Source organism: Sceloporus occidentalis, unplaced genomic scaffold (genome assembly GCF_023333645.1).
Source record: "Sceloporus occidentalis isolate IW3139 unplaced genomic scaffold, rSceOcc1.0.p SCAF_11, whole genome shotgun sequence".
Classification (NCBI taxonomy): domain Eukaryota; kingdom Metazoa; phylum Chordata; class Lepidosauria; order Squamata; family Phrynosomatidae; genus Sceloporus; species Sceloporus occidentalis.
In genome coordinates this window covers 7,765,252-7,771,401 of record NW_028316991.1, presented here as the reverse complement: position 1 = coordinate 7,771,401, position 6,150 = coordinate 7,765,252, and positions in this window count along the sequence as shown.

The window sequence follows — 6,150 nt, the reverse complement described above, 5'->3', positions numbered from 1 at the left end:
TCATATACAGCACAGAATATATAGAAGCATAATATAGCAGTATATATAGGTCCAAAGTAGTGTTCTACATGAAGCAGACCTGTCATCGCTGGGTTAAAGCGGTCTTCTTAGCTCAGGTGTGGTTTATCAGGTTAATGAGTGGATATATGAAACTGTTGCGTGTGGCTACTTCCCTTTCAGTTCAGAGAAGGGTTTGCTCTACACAATATGTGTGCACAGTCTTTGTGTGGGCAGCCTGTGTCGCTTACCTCCTTCTCTGTGCCTCTCTCTCCACCTTTACTGCAATTATTCTTTATTGGATAGCTCCATCAGATTCCGCAGTGCTCTAAACATCCAAGAATAAGTGTCTGGGATTTTCTAATCGTCTTAAAACTTGGACCCCCACCACATTCCCACCCATCTTATATTAAAGAACTACAAGTCCCTACCATAAAAACAATAAATTGCTATTTTAAAGGAAGGATGTGGCGCGAGCAAAACACTGCCGGTCTGCGATGGCGCTATACTAGCTGTAATAGATGACGTGATTAGAGAAACCGGGATCACGTAGAGTGGTCCTTATAACTAAGCCTAATCTCTATGCAGTCCTCTATTCATTATACATCAGTGTAGTGGGTCGTATTCATTTAGGCCACACTGGGGTTAAACTGCTATATTTGGAGAAGTCCAGTTTGATTCTTCCAGATGCCTCCTTTTGCCCCAGCTTTGGCTCGACAGATGGCCCAGGGTACTCAGGCTGTAAACGCACGGCCAAAGATACTTGACCTATTTTGGATCTAGATGTGGACCTGCAAACGGTGATGCTCTTTACCAAATGACTAAGTATTCAAAACCTACTTTCAAAGCAGAGGCTCTCACCGGTTTGATATCTCGAGAACTGGCCGGGAGCCACATGTGAACACAGTGGTTCCTTTATACTGCTCGGTCGAGTCAAACCTGTGTGATTATCTAGTTTCCAGTGACCTTGAATCCTGAAGAACATTTCTGTCCCGATGGAAAATATCCGTCCTGATTAATGGCAGCGGCGCTGCTCATGTCTGTTTTATGTACAAACAGCCTTCCCCGCAGATTAATATACCAGATCTGGTTTATCGATGTGGTTTCATTATATACAACCTGCGCACAATAGTCTTGTGTTGGAATTGGGTTGGGATTGTTGTGTGTAAATAGCAGAATCGTCGGAGCCGGTATCCCAGCCTTGTAGATGGTCTGTTGGTGACCGCTCACGCCGATGCCGAGGCCAAGCTGCAAGTGGAGAATGGTTTGCTTGGTAATTTTGGTAAAATGTAATCTTGAGTTTTGCGCCCAGATAATTTTTCACGGCTACACTTTTTCCTTGGGCTATTAAACTGTTCATCTATATGAACGCCTATATCATCTACATCCACTTTTGGACGTCAAGGCAAATTGGTCTCGTGAACTCGCTTAAGGGAAAGCTTTACAATAGATTTAGTACATTATGATTTAGGTAACCTCAGGTGGTGGCGTGTGATTCTTTTTTTGCTTGGTGGTCTAGAGGCTGTATTTGCTGGCCAAGTTGAGCATCCGTTGCACTTCTGTAGAGTGCGATTATTCTTACTGGCTACCGTTCGGCCAAATAAGTAATTCAGTTTGTGTTTGCATGGCAAGCATTTAGATGTATTATTTTACAGGTATTTAGGTTGGTAGATAAATGGAATGGCCTCTCATCAGAAGTGGTAGAGGGAATTTAAACATGCATGGGGTAGGAATAAAGCGACCCAGACATACGGGCAGACTAGGTGGGCCAAATGATTCTTATCTGCGGGCGAAATTCATTGTTCGCACATGCATGCAGGTGTACTCGCTCATTTATACGGTCACATACTGACATGCATTGGCTGGGAGCAGTAATAAAAAGACGACATCGAGCTGCTGCCTCCATTCCAGAGATACAAGATCTCAATACGCAAATATATTACGATCACCCTCTGCACCAAACGGGATAATGTGGTGCACCCAGCCCACCAGTCCACGTCACGTTGGGGGGATTATGATATCACGCTCTGTCTGTGTAATGCCCATTGTCTAGTTTGGGCACTGCGATTAACCACAATGCAAAGAGCAGGTGAGGTCATGCGATATGGACTGTCCTGGCCACTTTGAGACATTTAGCAACTATGTAAATGGGGATGCCCCTTTTCACAGCCTTAATGGCCTTCTGTGATTATATGACGGGGCAGGAGCGGGCAGAACCCTGGCGGTCTGGTAATCACCGGTGACAGATGGATCCTCCGGGCCAGTGCTGGGGTCCCCAGTTAAAGACGCTACTTTGTTGCCTCCGTTATAGTTGTGCTAGTGTAGAAAACGTAACCTGTTCAAAGCAATAGATTGTAAGCTCACAGGAGCAGGAGCTTCTCCTTTTGTACCAGTATTCCTTAAATAGTTTTACTGTCCCTTATTGTAACAGCACTATGGAATCTGTTGGCGCTATATAAATTAATGCAATGGGCGCTATTTATATTATCTCCTATAACAAATAATATATGTATTTATATATGTATATAATATTTCTGCCCTGTACCTCCCCTCCCGCTCTTCAGAGCAGATAGCAGAGGAAACCCGAGGCTTCATAAATATATAGGGGGGGGGGGGGTGTCAGACTGAATAAACTATTACATAGTCTAGGGTCGCCACGTAGAATGCTTGCATTAAGGATAATTATGCCCGTGAATCTTATTACTTAAGGAATATCGTTTCTTTTTATTTGCGCTGTGTAAGGAACTATAACCGGCAGTTAGTGGAAGGAGGGAGGCCATAAAGCCATTCCGTTTGATGTTCTCACATGCGCCAAGTTGTCAGACTTCAGTTAGATGCTGTCTGCCAGACCCCCAAGCTTTGTGACATCCCATGGGGCAAGTGCAGACGCTGTTGACTCTTTCCCTGCCAGAGGCTTGCAGCCAGAGTCCAGCAATACATGCGTGACTAAAGTAGCCGGTCGGCACAGACTGCACCCATTTAGCGTCCGATGCCTGTGTGGGGCTAACAAGTAGGGAGCCTCGACCTCCTTCGGGAACTTTAAAGGTTAATGGTGAGCACTTGAGAGGACATGATTTTTTGTTTGCGGTGCTAGGCGTACAAATGGTTAACACACTGGGGTTTTTTGTGAGTGTTTTTTTTTTTGTTTGTTTGTTTTTTTGTGACAAGTGTATTGCCTGCCTTATGTTAACCCAACTGTGGCTACTGACTCCCGGAATGGATCAGTAACAATACATAGAAGAGAATTTATTGGGTCTGAACAAGCCATTAAATTGTAGATTCCATGAAGAGTCTCTGTGCGTCTATAACCAACGGCGGTGAAAAGAATCCGAAGTTCTTGTTTGTGTTACAGTGAGCAATCCGCAGGTTTTTCAGGTAACTATTATTATTATTATTATGCGGCACGGTGACTGCCTGGCAGTGAAGGGGTTAAGGCGGTGGAGTTGTGGCAGGGTGTTGTGTCCTGACAGAGGCGGTATTGTTGCCTGTTTCGCAGGCTGGCAGCCTAATAAGGAAGTGCTGTGTGCTTTGCATGCACATTCACAATGCGACCGAGCGGCCAGGAATCCTTAAATTCCACTCCGATGGAGCATTAGCCGCGAGGCATTCTTCAGGCTAGGATTTCCAAGGGGTCTCCAGTTAGCGGCGTCCGTCCCCTGGATGAAAGTCGGATCGGATCTCGGTGAGTATGTTTGTTTCTTTTGCTCATGTATGATACAATGATCATGGCTGCGACACGCATGTGGGGTAATGCAGCCGGATACCAATAAAGTCCCCGCATCATCGGCCGCCTTTAGCGTGTGCTTCGTGTGTATGTGGGAATTCATCTCTGGGTATGAAGCAATTCAGTGGCCAGGGGTACAGAGTCGTATTACCAGAATGGTTAACCCTTTCATTCACATTGGGGTTCTCGCCCCTCTGGTTAGAATGCAGGCTTTTGTTATATCTTATAAGAATTATAATTAGCGGTGTTAAGCAAGCTCTATTTTTATTTTCTGCGGTTTAAAAAAAACAAAAAAAAAACCTTCCCTAGACTATTTTAAAATGTGGCTTTTAAATATTCTGCATGGTACCCAGAGCCTCGCAGGTCTCTCTTCTAGCTGTGCTGGAAATGTTATTGAAATGACATAGATCGGCTCTCCAGGAGTTATTACAGACTTCTAAACTCGCGCGGGGATTGCAGAGAGTGACACGGGCTGGAGACCAGGACACGCCATGTCCCTGCTCCCAAAACCTGTATTACAACAACTCCTTTTTATAATATACGAGGAAGACGAGTGCAATCTGCAGCCGTGGTGATAACGTGTCCTAGATCGGTGCCACTATGACAATGTATGTCGCTTACATGACTCTTGTATGCTCTGGAGTCCGCCAAGCCCCCCCCCTGCATGCGCGTACACAGAGCTCCAAGCGTACATCCCAAACCACCCGGGGTCCTGAAATCAATGGAGTACGATGGCGAAAGCAGCGGAACGCGTATAAAAAGCGTGTTAAGCGAATGTTGTGACTGTAGACGGGACGGCGCTTCGTTAGCTGCAGTAATACACGCTCTGCTGCAAATTATACTGATATTAGCCGCTGGTATTTTGGCTGGAAATAAGCTTTTTAGAACTTTCTTAAGTGGGTTTGTGCCGTAAAGGGTTATATTTCCAAGCAATGGAAGTGATTTTCATTGGGCGGTGTATTATTTATTGTTTTTATTATTATTATTATTTAGAAACTTGTATCCTTAATCAATATGCCCATTAAGTGCACAGACTGGAAGATGCAGCTGGCTGTTAAGCTGTCGGGTCTTGGTATTGTATACGTTGCGGACGGCATACTTTGTGGGATTAGTTAAGGAGATGCGCTACGTACGTTAGAATGAAAGGATTGCTCAGGGGTTTGTGTTGTCTGATAGAAACATTTATATACTTAAACTTCCCTCCTGCCCCTTGTTTATTTCACAGAAGTGGAACTGTTAGAACACGAAGTTGTAATCTAAAGCTTTTTACTTGACGGAGTGGGTAGTAGATAAGTGGAAATGCCTCCCAGCAGAAGCGGTACAGTCTAATACAGTGGTGTAGTTTAAACATGCATATGATAGGCATAAAGCTATCCTGAATCTAGGACCAGACCAAGTCTTTTTACGGTGGTGGGGGGGGGGGGGGTGTAATGGGCTCTGCTGTCAAATTCTGAGGTTCTATGATTATAGTTCCACTTTAGTGTTGCAATGATTTTTTAATTTGTCTTCCTCCTAACCGCTTCCCGTGTTGAGTAAGCCGGTGCGACGCCTTCAATTATCTGTCTCGGATCAACACTTGCAGAATAGAACCTGAAAGAAACATCGCGCTTTCTTCTACTTTTCTAAAAACTAAGCTATTGGTAAAACGGAGAAAAATAATTAATGATGATGTCATTATTTGGTCACCCGGTGTCTACGGTGTCGCTCCCTTGTGAAGCGTGTTATCTGCCTCGTGATTCATTTAGTCTCGCCCGTTCCTGTCTCAATAACCCAACCTTTTCTTTGTTTCCCTTTTTGTATTTATTGCAAGTCATTCCATCTTTGCTGTTCAGCTAGTCCATGCATCCACTACCCTTTCATTAAATGAATATAAAAACCCCCCATAAAGGCTCTTTTTATGGTCTGTTAGTGTTAATGATAGCTCATGCGCATTTTGTTACGTTATTATTTTTCATCGCACGTTCACTGATGATTTGCTACATGTATTACTGGCAGAATCCTTTTAGTACAGCGTGAGACAGAATGTGTAACAAGTTCTTATCCAGGAATACACCCGGGAATATTATTCCTCCCCATCCCTCCTATGCTGTAATTGAGTAATTAGATGGTAGGAAGGAGGCTCTAATAGTCTTAAATCAGACCGAAGAACCGACAGAATGAGGCTTCATTTTGGGGCATTTGATCTTCAGGAATTGCCATTCCCTAAAATGATTAATAAAAATGGATTCCTGAACATAAAATGCAGTTGGAAAGAAAATGTGGATCAGGTTCCTCGGTGATACGAATGAAGAACAAACCCTACGATGAATATGCCCGCCGTATATAATGAAAGGATTTGGAGCGACTTGTACCGTTATCTTTATGATTTTTATCGCATTGGTTGGGGTGGCTCCAGCTTTTTAATGGTTGTAGACCAAAAAGGTTTAAGG